Here is a 13,785-nt window from a genome sequence, read left to right as displayed (position 1 = left end):
CTGGAGTCATTATCACTATAGTTGTGGAAAAGGGGGTCTTTGGATCTCGAGAAAGAAGCCTAGATGAATCTAGAGCTTTCTCCTCTTCTTGAATTTTCTTTGCAACTTCATCATACTCAGTGGATTCGCTACTACTACTTTTATCATCTTCAATCTCTACTATTTGAATAGGAGAACCAGTAGGCTTAAGAATAGGAGCACTTATAGATGGAGTAGGGCTATGATGAGGGGATAAGATAGGGGCAACATGAGGAGATGGAGTTGGAGTGACATGTGGAGGTGAGACTAGAGCAGGAGATCCATCTTTCTATTCTTTCATTTCTTTTTCAGCTTTAGCTTGAGCTCCAATGACTGGTAGTGATCCACCTTGACAGGTTGGGGCTATTGGAACATTCTTCTCTGGGGGTTGATCACATCTGCCTGCAAATTGAGCTGGGCCTTGAGTAGGTGCAGTTGTAGCACTGGGTGTGGCACTTTGAGATGAAGTGAGAGTAGCTGTAGTTGGAGAAGCTTGAGTAGTTTTGCTCTTGCTCCAAATTTTCTTAGCTATCCACTCAACCCACTTCCCAATCCTTTTGATAATTCTTGCCATCATGACATTGAAGTCTTCTTCTATGTCAACATATGGTTAGGAACTAATGGGAGTATTCCTCAACTTAGTCAAATATGTATTACTGTACATATTTTGACCATCATCTTCCAATCCCTCCACATCTAAATTTATACCATATGTCTTTACCTGATCAATTGTAAATTTGGCAAAGGCACAATCTTGACTCTCCAGTTCATTTTTACAATCTACCCAATAATCCTCCATGGTTGTCACATGTTTGATTATGCTTCCAATTTGGAGCACATCTCTGGCATATCCATTAGGATCAAATAGGGGCCTTACTGCTTCATACTCTTCCAATTTGTATTTACTCTCAAATGCTTTGAGTATATTTTTTGCATCTGATCTAGTTTCACAATTGTATGCTCCAACTTTTATAGGGAATTCATACCCTTTCTTCCTCAAGCTGATGCTCAACATGTTCACTTGGATTGCTTGCCTCACTATCTCCATGAGCATGATCATATCATCTAGATACCTAGGTAGCTTCAGTGGAAATCCATCAAACACTGCAAGATGCAAATAAGAAAATGATGAGAACCTAATGAAATAATTGCCAAATTGACCGATGGTCACCATCGCTTTTGGATTGAATCTCCGCTCAAGACACCCTTGGAGCTCCTTGCAAATCCTCATGGTGAATGCATCATTTACTTAGATGTATTTTGCATAACTATTCTGTAATTGCAAACATGGATAAAACTCATAACTTTTTACATTATTAGGAAAATTCTCAATTCTAGGGAGTCCCAGCCATAATTGAAGGGAAGCCAACATGTATATCAAGAAAGAGGACATATAAAATGAATTATAAAACTTGTCTGCACTAAGAGCCCTAGAAAGATGCTCACTGACCTCATACACCCAGTCAATATACTGTGTGTCTGAGCAAATAACTTGCACCAAAAAGAAGTACTTCTATACAAAATTAAAAGCTTCTACCTCACCTTTGATTCGATGCAATAGAACCAAAATGTCAACAATTTCTAGTTTGAGGTCTGTGCCAAAAAGAGTTTTAGGGACTTTACTCTTAGCTCCCCTTGGCTTTTGAAACCAAGACTACATGATCTCCCTCCTCCAAACCATCTTCTTCAAAGAGAACTTAGACATGGCTCCACTCATCATTAAATCAGAGAACTCCTCCCATTTTGGAATTTGCAAGCAATTCACTACTATTTGACGATCAATTGAAATAAACACTATTTGGTTTGGTAATAAAATCTTCTTTGTATCTGGGTTGTAATGATTGATGCATTCCAAAATTAACTCTGGGGCTTGTACTGCTACAAGAAACCCAACTACTTCTACTAATCCACTTCCCCAAAGTTTTTTCATTATGGGATGAATTGGCTCTACTCTTAATCTCCTTTGAAAATATTGCATATCATAAAAATGGAGTGAGGTATCTATGATAGTCGACCACGCTAACTTAATTCCACCCAATCCATCAAAACTCATAAATCTTGTTGCCATTTTATTTGATTTATGATAGCAAAAATTCAAACAATTGTAGATGATACAAGAAGAAAACTCTATAACTTTGAAAATTACTTGAAAGCACTATCCAATACAATAGTATAACACTAAAATGGTAGTTTGAAAATCTATTACTCTCTCTTTATAAAATAACCCTGGATTTTCTCGTTTAATTTCATAAATCATGCCACACGAGTGAAATTAAGGGTAACTCTATTGGATTGGTGGATGTAAAGGTTCTAATGGATTTATCTTTGTCTTTTCACTATTTTCGTTGGCTCAATGGTAACTCTCATTAATTACTAGTTTACTTTCTGTTTCATCCATCTTTCAGAAAAAACAAGAATGGAGAACTTCCTAGGGAAAAATCTGCTTAACTCAATTATGCTTGCAAAAGCCTTATCAATTCACTGATTTGCTTCCATTTACTTGCCCAAAATAATTTGCAATTAATTCACATACTTACCACGCTTGCAGGAATGATTTTCCTTCAAATGTGGAAAATAACCTTCGAGGGTAGAAAATCCATGGCGGAGAAGCTAATTTTTTATTTTCCTCTTAAGCTTTCATTTTTACCTTTTCTACCCTAAGCACTTTACTAAAACCCTTCGAAAAACATAAAAGAGGCTTCGCGAGTGAAAAATGGGGCTTGCTAGCAACATTTCCTTTCTATTTAGACCTTTGAGGAAAATTTACCTCTTGGTTCGAAGTCCGCCAGAGGAGAAGCTACTTCTGAGTTTTTCGACGATGCTTATCCTGATCATCTTAATGGGTTCTGAGTAATTCTTGCTATGAAATCATGATAATTTTTGAATGATTTGATCATAATATGGCTTACCTTTTCTTTTTTCAACCTACAGATAGCATTTATGGATCACTGCAGAGTTTCACCTTCAGGGTGTGAAACCTTGCTATGGAGAAGAAGAAACTTTGTTTTCTACCAATTCCCATTTTTTAACTTCTTCTGCCCCATCCACTTTATTTTAAGCTTTCGAAAAACACAAAATTGAGTTTGCAAGTGAGAGATGGGGCCCATTGTCTCTCTTAATTCTTTTACATCCATCTCTTTAGAAAATTGATTTTTGACTTCGGAACCCGCCCCGGAGAAGCTGTTTTTTGATTTTTTGCCGATCACTATTTTGGCTACTTTTCAGACTTTAAAATAATTCTCGTTGTGAAATCATGACATCATTTGGGTGATATTTTCATAAAATGATTCATTTTATTTCAATAAAGCTTACAAATATCATTTCCCAGCCTTTGCGAAAATTCACCTTCGGGGTTCGAAAACCTGCTAAGGAGAAGTCAGAACCTGATTTTTCGCTGATCGCTTTTCTCTATCTCCAGAGTAAACGAGCTGCAATAAATTCAAATGATGTAGCACAATTTGAGAATCTCCATCAAGTGTGGCTCTAAATTACCCCTAAGGCTCATGATAATCAACAAATACCCACCTGGGCTATATGTGACACGAGAGAAGGGAAAAGATGAAAACCTGATGGAGAAACTCAACATCTAAAGAGAAAAGACCTATTGACTAGACTTTGACAAAACACAACATTAGTTCATTTTCCACTTTGAAAAATTTGTATATGGTGAAAAGTGGGGCAGCACAAATAACATTCCTTTAATATAATTTTGCATTAGAAATGCCTTAAGCACACATAAGTTATAGCAAAAGTGAGGTGAAATCTACCTTAGTTACCTTTACCATGTTCTGCTAATGATTTGATGAGTAGAAGTGATAGAACTATAGATTAGGTCAAAATCACTCTAATATTTCTACATTGTCATAAAGTAACTTATACAATTAAATTGTCAACTTATGATACTAGTTAAGTAAACCCTTAATTTTCAAATTTACTTTTAAGAAGCTTTATCTATTAAAAGATGAGAATTGGGATCATTATACCAGCCATCACCAAAAATAAAGGCATAACCTTTAGATTGGTTTAAAAAAGAGCATTTACATTGTCACAAAAATATGATACAATAGAACTGGTTGCATTTAGAGCTTTTTGCATGCAGGAGATTTTAAGAATTGGAAAGCACTCCAACTCTCAATGTGGTGAATTGCTTGCACTAAGAGTCAACCAAAACATAAATTTTTCATGAACAGATTAACACACATTATAGATGTGATCATCCATATAGATATGGTATGCAAAATTTAGTAAGAATGACTGACCTCTGAGATTCCAGTCCAAAACAAGGAAATCCCCAAATATGTGCTTGTTTAGGAATTTCAATCCCCAATTTCATCCAATTCTATAACTTGAATGATAAGCACTGCCATGTCCCCATCCCGGTACATCCTTAAAACTATCAGAAAATAAATAAGATGATATGATTTTTTAGGAAACTAGTCCATATATAGAGTCTTACAATAGAATTCTATGAGCAATCCCAATAATTATGGAATGAAAATAGGCAAACATATGCAAGTTAAAAAATAATGATCGGTTATATAATCGCTAGTAGAATGACAACGATTAGTACCATTATAAAGATAAACTATCAAACAAGTAAGAGTTATTAAACACCAATCAAGATCTAAGACAATACTAATAATCAAAACCATACCAATCAGCAATCACGGCAAATAGTGATTAAAGCAAAATGGATGATAATATAGTTGTTAACCTAAATGAAGGGGTGTGAATAGAAATAGATAATAAAATTATAAGGAGCATGTCTCCTCTCAAGGGACACCACTGGTCAAAGGAATAATTAAGTATAAATAGAGAAGGGCTATGATGGAAAAGGGGGGGGGAGCAGAAAATATACAAATAGTAGTTATATTTAGCAATTTGGAACATACAAATGCATCTCATGAATAGCAGAAAGGATATACATAGTAATGGCATTGAATAAGAGCATGATAGAAGAAATATAGATCAATATTGTATCTACAATGAACCATAATTATATACCAGTGTTAAAAGGATCAAACTATCAGTACTCCCCAACACCAACACAAAGAAACATGTGGACATTGACAACATTCAACAAGAGACTATATTAAAAAACTTCACAAACTAATCAGTGCATTTATGCTAATGATTCATCAAGATAATTAAATACAATTTGTACATATCAACATACATAATGCCTAATACTTCAACTATGTGATTATTATTATTATGGATAGCTCAATAGCTTATTATGATGATCATGTAAATGTGTGCAACTATTTGAATCCCATCTTAAACCCTAGAATGGACCAAATGGTCTTTATGCTGGATTGCCAAGGAACCCACTTACAACCTCCTCCCAACTACACAAGATGGTGTGTGTTTTTGGGAAGATGAAGAAAATGTTAAAAGCAGAAAAGTGAGAAAGTTGTGGTAGAAATACCTCTTGGACTTGGTGTAGAATGACTAATCCTTAATCACTTGCTATTTCTATTTAAGAGGGTAGGTTGGTATTTTTAGGGAGAGTTAGAGTAATTCCTTAGAAGATAGGTGAATCCCAAAAGGGAATACAATAGGATCACGAAGTCATCAAGAAGTTTGGTTGTAAATAGATTTCCATCTACCCTAACACATGTAATTCCCCATCCTCCTTAGGGATAGTGATTAGGAGAGAAGTAAGGAACTGGGGCTTAAATATATTAACTATGAAATGTATTATGAACCATTAACTATTTCATAATTTAATATGAACCATTAACTAGTTTTGATCTATTGAGCTATACCCAATTGAATCTAAAGCCTTTTCTAACAAAAAGAAAATGAGTACCTGATGTTGAGCATGAATAGAGGTCTCCTACTTGTCCATTTATAGTGAAAGTGTCTTAAATATTGGGCACTCCTCCAATTTCATTTTCTTTAGCTTCAACTTCAATGGGATCACTATTCCACCACTCCCCTATTCATTTATGTAAATGTAAAGTTTAAGTAGTTAGAGTGACTACTAAATGTAATGACTATCCAGTAGGAACACACAAGGAAAAGTCTAAGAGATTGAAAGCTACAAATAATTGGCATAGAAATTCCTTATTGGAAATTACCCATCCTTTATACATACAACATTAACTTAGATTAATCTTGTAACAATAAAAAATGAAGAATTATTTCACAAACAAAGATACATTATACCTTATCATCAGGCATTGGAACTTTTTTTAATTGCTACACAATTATCTTTTGTTTAGAAGGGGTCCAGATCAACCCACATTTGTCTAACTAATGAAATTGTCTTATAATCAAAAGCTATTGCATAGTTGAATAGACCCAAGCATGGACTACAAACTTCATACTAAAAATATAGCATTATGCAAATGAACCCGATATAATTGAACCATCAAAACAAATAAAGGTTATGATAAAGCAACCAATATAATTGAACCATGCTACACTACAAATCAAATACAAAATGAATGGGTAACAAGGTGACATGAAAATTAAATAAGACTAACCTTAGAAGGAATTAATTTTCCATAGCCCATAGAAATAGATCACTCTTTTTGAGTTATACTGTGTATGCTTTTTAAGCTTAAAAAATGTGTGCAGACTTAACCTTGCCTCAGATATCTTCACTAAGCAATAGAACAAGATGACATGTTTGCCCAGAAGAGAGGAATTCCTAGTATTACCATTTCTCAAAGAGAAAAAATGACTTTTTTTGAAGTAAGTAAAAACCACTCCTAAGGGTTCATACACAACTTTATGGTTTCACAATGAAGTAACCCTAAAATAGGGGTGTTACAATCAGCTAGCAAAAGTCCCCCACCCCTTGATCAAGCTACTTCATCAAACTTCACCCATGCCATGCATGGACTCATTCCCCTAATTTTTGCACCAAACTACTTATCTTCTACTATTACAAATTTGGTAGGTTTATTGTGCTATTTTGACTAATATAAAGTTGCAGATTTTTCCTTCTAAGTTACCGAGGCATGACAAACATTTTCCATCAATTTCTTCTTTCTTGTGTCAAACAAAGCTTTTTATAGAAGCTATCAACTCTTCACTCTTAAAGCCTTCATAGCCTTCACTTATATTAACTATCATTATATTTGGGCTTTCTAGAGGAACAACATCCTCTCTTCCATAACTATTGAGACTTCTCTACATCTTTTCACTTCCACTCTTAACGACATTAATTAGTATTATGATCTTGTGCATACCTGGAATCAGCTCTTCATAGTCTATGTCACCTCTTTCTCCCATCAACACATGTTAGCTATATCCAAACCCCATCTAACATATAAATACCTACCATCACCAGATCTAGAAATGTTAAGCAATATTCATAATAGGTTTATATATCATCAATACTTGCTGAGAATAATAAATCTGTTTGAATTGGATAAGGAATGCATGCAAATATTTTGATCCTAATTACCTCAAAGCTTGAGACCTGGATGCATGCAAAGGAAATATTTGAAATTGAGAATAATTTTGATAGTAAATGACATGGCGCCATGTACCTCTTATTCTTAGTTTCTTCAACAAATCATCTATTCTGGGAAAAAAATCTGGAGGTTAAAGTTTAGAATATCAGCTAATGTCAGTCATGGACTAAGATACTCTCTTAATAGTCAATTTTTTCCTTGGGAATTTGGAGTACTTTCTAAAAAAACAAGTTGTGCCTACTATTTAATTAGACAAATTCAATTTGTGTGTTAGGTAATCAACACTAAAATTGTTAGTTGGAACAATACTAGGAAATTATTATGAAAAGAAAGAATACATTGAAAACTATAAATAACATAACGTTGCAAAAACTTAGTCATGGTAACCATATATTTGGAACTCACAGTGGATATGTTCTTCACTTTATAGGCCAAACAATTAGAATTAGATGCTAATGCATCTTGTTCAAAGAATGGAGAATCCTTTGGTCCACTCAATTTTAACATATGTTTTCTCAGTGCTACTACATTCTCCCAGCAATAATCTATATGAGAACCATAGTCTAGATCTAGAAATATGGGTGCATCTAGATTATCACTAGAGACATAGAAAAGCTCACTTCTATTACTACAAATTAGAGCATCAAAAGAAGACAGGTTGATTGAACCATACTGGAGCAAAGAAAGTGTTTTCGTAACTGTCAATGAAGTTGACAAAACAAATCCAAAGGATGCAAAGGTGTGTACAGAGAAGATTGCATTGATAATCTCCTACATCATATTCACTAGTTTCTAAGTGCAATGTTCTTCATCGGAATCATAGAAATCCACTACAATCACATATAGATGCTTTCTTCTTCTCAGAAGCAATTTCGCTGGTGAGTTTAAGCTATTACCATGTTTAGAATTTTGTTTTTCCCATCCATTCTCATCATGCCTTTCTTGTGCATTGGATGATCTTCCCTTAGATCTCTCTATAAATTTTCTAATATACTCAAGAATTCCTTCATTATGAGAACTATAATCTTGCACAGCTCTATCTGAACTATTGAATGAACTAGAGTGATAATCTGAGTCCAAAGAAAGGTTGAGAGATGTATCTTGTACATCCTTAAATGAATCAGTCTCTAATTCTGATTCTACATTTTCAACAGGATCACTCTACCACTGTGGGTGTCTCATCCTATATTGTGAAACTCTTAACAAATATACTTTGCAATGTTGAGGCCAAGAATAGAGGAGAATGTTCCTCAAGCCATTTTGTCTGTACTCAGACCAAAGATTCTTATCAACTGCAAGTCAATAGAGAGCAGATGCAATAGACTTGTCATCATGGGGATCTATCAATAACCTATTTTGTAATATCTACACATGAAGTGATTGAAATTCATCAAACACTAATATATTATATGAAAACTCTGTTACAAATTCTTGAGCTAAAATTCTTAGATATAGACTATACCTAATGAATATCAATCGGTCCTCCCTTATTTGTGGCTACCATGGGCAATCTATGTGTAGCTGCCTACACAAAATTAATTCTTTACTATGTGAACTTCTTTTTGATGATTTAGATGGCATTGGTCATGTGTTAAGACTTGTTTCATCATTCCTTATGATTTGCAATAATACACACACACTCTCTCTTAGAATTCCTCACATGAATTGTACATTTTCTTCTTAAACATCAGTAAAACCTATTATTTTTATTATGAGATAAAACATTGTTGACAATAAAAAGTTTGTTAATGTACCTCAATGATAGTTAAGCCAAAGGGTTCCACTAAAGCTAGATTAATGAAAACACCCTGCACATTGTAACACAATAATTTTGAAGGTACATGCATTTCATTTATCATGGAGAATGTAGTGCAGTTCAGAGTTTTTATCCAATATATAGATAGAAAGCTTCATCAACCTTTGTTTTTGCAGCAATTTTCTAGATGTCACTCACATTTGATTGTCTATGATGCTTTGGATATGCCACTTCTCTATACATATCATACTTGTCAATTAGCTTTAGAATAGTGGTAAGAAAATTTACACTTTTTGTAGGCATTAGATCAATATCATCTTGATCACCAATGATCAACATATGTTAGTTCATAACATAAACTAAAAATCATTAGCTACAAAAGTAGTGCAGCATGTCATAGAAAGGAGACAAAATTTTAGAAAAAAGACATAACAAATTTGCTAATTTCCTTAGTTTGTTGCACTCCCCAAAAGCCTTCACTGAAGTTGTGATATTTTTTTAAGGATCAGGTCAAGAAAGAGCCAATATTATTGGCTTTGAAGTATTGTTCAAGAATCACAGGGTCTAAAAATTAAAAGATGGGTGTCAGGTCCATATCATTTATCGTAAGTTCATGATAATGCATTAGACCTAAAAATGCTTGTGTTTCCAATTAGAGTGCACATGTTTATGCAACCAATTTGTAAAGTATACCAAAACCCATATAGAGACAAGGAACAAAGTTTTTCCCTCTCTTACCTCAGCCCACAAAGGGGACTCAGATAATGGAGCAAGATCATTCTCCAAATCATCCTCTATGCTATCACCTTGTACAACAATGTTGCTAAAGTCCATTCTAGGAGGTCTGACCTACAAAAAGTATAACCATTATTGGAAAATTAAGACTTCACATTGTAACAAGCATCCATACCTAAGAAGTTGTTGACTATGTCTCATACAAGTACACATAAACAGAACAATCTATAGAAGGTGGATCTGAGGCCTATGTCAAAAGATGAACTTGACTTTTGAGATATTGTACTAAAATTTGGCGAATGTCTTATTAGCTTTTGAAAATTTGAGATGTGGATTGAGTGGAGGTTACAAATAATGCAAAGTGAAGATGTTTTATGGAAAGAAATAAATGATTTATTTTAAATTTCAAACCTTCCCATTGTATTACTAAAGTGGCAAGGAAGTCTCCAGTGATTCATGGAGACACAAAAACCACTTATGGGGTGATAGATTATTTGGTGCAAAGCTTCTAGTGAGGAAGAAAATGGTATTGATCCACCATTAAAAAAAAATAGAGCTTTTCCATCAAATGAAATTAAATTTATGTAATCTAAAGTTAAATTTTGAATTGAATGTGACAATACCTTGGAATGACCGATGAAGTGGTTTCAATTTGGCAGCAAAGACTAGATTTCTAAGGCCATTCCATTGGGCATTGAAAATTCCATAGGTTTCTTCAAATCCTAGCTACTTGTTCCAAATCTAATAGCTCCCTTGCAACATCCACAAAGCCACTCAAAGTCTATAGATCAAAACACATGTTCTTTTTTTCTAAGTTTCTACAAATATATCCAATTTGGGAACCTTAATAGAAGACATTCTTTATTTGATTTTTGACAATGATGGACTTCATGGAGAGTGGTTATGCTTGTTTTCACTCATCTTAAGCTTGATTCCATGTAGGAGCCATTTCAAGTGTTCCCCAAGGGAGGATCAGAAAGGAATAAGGATTGATATGATATGATATGATAGATTTAATGACTTTCATGAGGCTAATGTAGCCTATGGGACCCACACGATCACTCCCTCAAGGTAGGAGTGCAACTAATCTAGATGCAAAGTTTTGGTTAACTTGTCTCTCCTTTTCTGAAGTTTGATAATTAAAGCTATTGTTCTCTTCACATGATCTTCTTTGAATAAGTAGTTGAAGTCTTTGTTCTACAATATCTCTATGTAACCAGATTTGATATCACTATATGCTAGGAAATCCTGGACAAAGTGTTGCTTCATCTCTACTACTCCCATGTTACAGAATTATTAATCCATGAGAAGAAAATCATACACATTTTGATTTTTCTATCTTATCTTCCTCAAAACTTGCCATGTAGAGAGCTTTCAATTGAATACAATTCTTAGTTAAGTTTTTGTTGTTTCCTGATGTGAAACAATTGATGTCCACATTACACTCAGATTTTTGTCCATTTTTGTTGTTTCCTAATGCAAAACAATTCATGTCCACATTACACTCAGATTCATGTCAATTTTTGATGTTTTCTCCTTTTCTAACCAATAAATATGGGGTTTTAGTAAAGGAACTCCCTAGGTTTATATCATTTTCACACAATCATTAATCATAGAAGCTATCATCAAACACAAACACCACACACAACTCAAGCATACAATCAGTGCAATACAAAAGGCTTAAAATAATAAAATTTTGTATCAAAAATGTCAATTTTAAAAAAGAAAACATTTTTTCACACAATTGACTGGAAAATTCAGAATTAACAAGCATAATGTAATTTTTTCCTGATTTTGAGAGTGGGAAATCTATCATATCCTCCATATGTAGTCCATAAACAAATTTTTTTTTAAGTCTCACACCTCAAAATAGTCATAGGTCGCCAGATTTTCATAGACCAAAAATGAAGTTTTGCATTTTGTATCATCTTGAGTTTATGACATGAAGTAGCAGTAGAAAAATAATCCTTTGCCAATTCAAAATGAGATTTTACCTGAACATCTAGAATTATGACATGTGCACCACTTTCTAGCTCTTTATGCACTAGATTTGCTCCCCTTGCACTACCCCCGCCGCTGCCTCCACCATTGCCTCCTCTGTCTCCACCTATGCCTCCACTTTTGCCTCCTCTAGTGAGAATGCTAGAATGCATGCCCTCTTAAAAGAATAAGGATGCCTTATTTGAATGCATGTTCCAATTATTCCACCTGTGAAGATAGGGGAAATGCAGCGCAAATGCAGATGCTTCAATAGAGCTAGTGCACCCACCATTGACATATGCCCCTGAATGTTACAAAAACCTTCCATTATTCTTCTTCTCCACTAAATTTGGCAAATGTGTTGTATTGTTTTGTTACATTTGACTAGGAAATCCATTGCAGAGAGCATGTAGAAGCTCTCTCTATCCCTCCATTTCTTAATACTCACCATTCATTTGCTTCATATTTTTATTACCAATGGGGCATCAGAAAATGAGTGTACTAAATTTCAAGCATTCCTTGAGTAGAAAGCAATAAGGATTTTGATGGGGTATCAAAAAATGCATGCAGAAATATTTTACCTTGTGCATCAACTCTATCCAAATTTGGTTAGTCAAAGTTTTGTTATGATCCAAGTTGGTCAAAAATTTGACCAACTTGGGTTGGACAAACTGATGTTGGTCAAAATTTCAACCAAAGTAGGAAAAAAATAAATTTGCGACCAACGTGGGAATGAAAACATAAAATAAAGAGGATTTATAGCTTTGGTCAAAAATTTTGATAGAAAAAATGGGTACAAATGTACTAGTGAAGGCTATTTGTGAGGACGTCTAGGTGAGGTTTCTAATTGTTTGAAAACAAAAGGGGTATGGCTACTACTCCCAACTTGAGATCTAGTTGTAACTAGCATGTAAAGACTTGTCTTTTTTTAATAGGACAAGAAAAGTAAGTTAGATTTGAAGCTTTTAAAATCAAGATTAGTCACTTGTCAAAGTGTGATAGATGGCTTGTCAAGCAATGCTCAAGAATTTATAGCACTGGTGACTCGAGGTGAGCAAGTGAGCAAGAAGCTCAATAGTATGTAGCTAAAAAGGATGGTAACCAAATTTTGACAAGTGATTTATCAGTGATGTTTCAAGACTTACATTCGACAGACTAGACCCATCTTTTCAACCTAGGACAATTTCCTAACATATGGATATACAACTAGGACTCAAGAAATGGAAGTGATGCACCCTAGAATACAAAAACTAGAATGTAGATGCTGCTTTGGCAAGAAATAACTCTAGGAAATAATTTCTCGGTTACTAGGTGATAGTAGGATAGCATAAAATGTCGTACGATACACTTTAGAATAGGAGGGTGATACTTTATTGGCAGACGATAGTTCGCACAAAGTGATGTTATAAAATTTATGTTTTAGTCTTGACAATCAAGTGATTTTTTTAATCAGATAGTGTATGTTTCTAGTTTGTGTTAGTTATCATCAAGGTTTGCAAATAGTAAGTCTTTTAACATGTCTTCAAATAGTTGAACAAGGGTAAAAACAACCCTGCCAACATGCACTTGTGATATGATAACAACCTTTCTACTAATATTACCTTGATTGTTTGATGTGCAAGAATGTTAACATTGGTCAACACATTTGAAAAAAATAGCCAAGCAATCTACCTTAAGGTCATGGCTCATTACTCAACAACTTGGCCCATGCTTGATGCTCCTTCACCTCACACCAAGTGGTTACCCTCAAGAGACATTGAATTTTTCATAGAAGTGTCATAAGCACAACTAAGGGAACACATAGGGCCAATGTAAATCTTGGAGTGATCTGGGTAGTCCACTAGGATTAATCCTTGCACCAAGATG

The 13,785-nt window shown here is 34.3% G+C and overlaps 1 pseudogene; it reads right to left on the bottom strand.

Moving 5' to 3' along the window:
* Window positions 1-7,026: 7,026 nt before the first annotated feature.
* Window positions 7,027-12,092, bottom strand: LOC149535035 (putative sucrose-phosphate synthase 2; annotated as a pseudogene).
* Window positions 12,093-13,785: the final 1,693 nt, after the last annotated feature.

Source organism: Cupressus sempervirens, chromosome 10, assembly GCF_028749045.1.
Source record: "Cupressus sempervirens isolate cs-2001-9-10 chromosome 10, ASM2874904v1, whole genome shotgun sequence".
Taxonomy (NCBI): domain Eukaryota; kingdom Viridiplantae; phylum Streptophyta; class Pinopsida; order Cupressales; family Cupressaceae; genus Cupressus; species Cupressus sempervirens.
The sequence above is the reverse complement of the archived record's forward strand: the minus strand, read 5'-3'. Positions and strand labels throughout refer to the sequence as shown.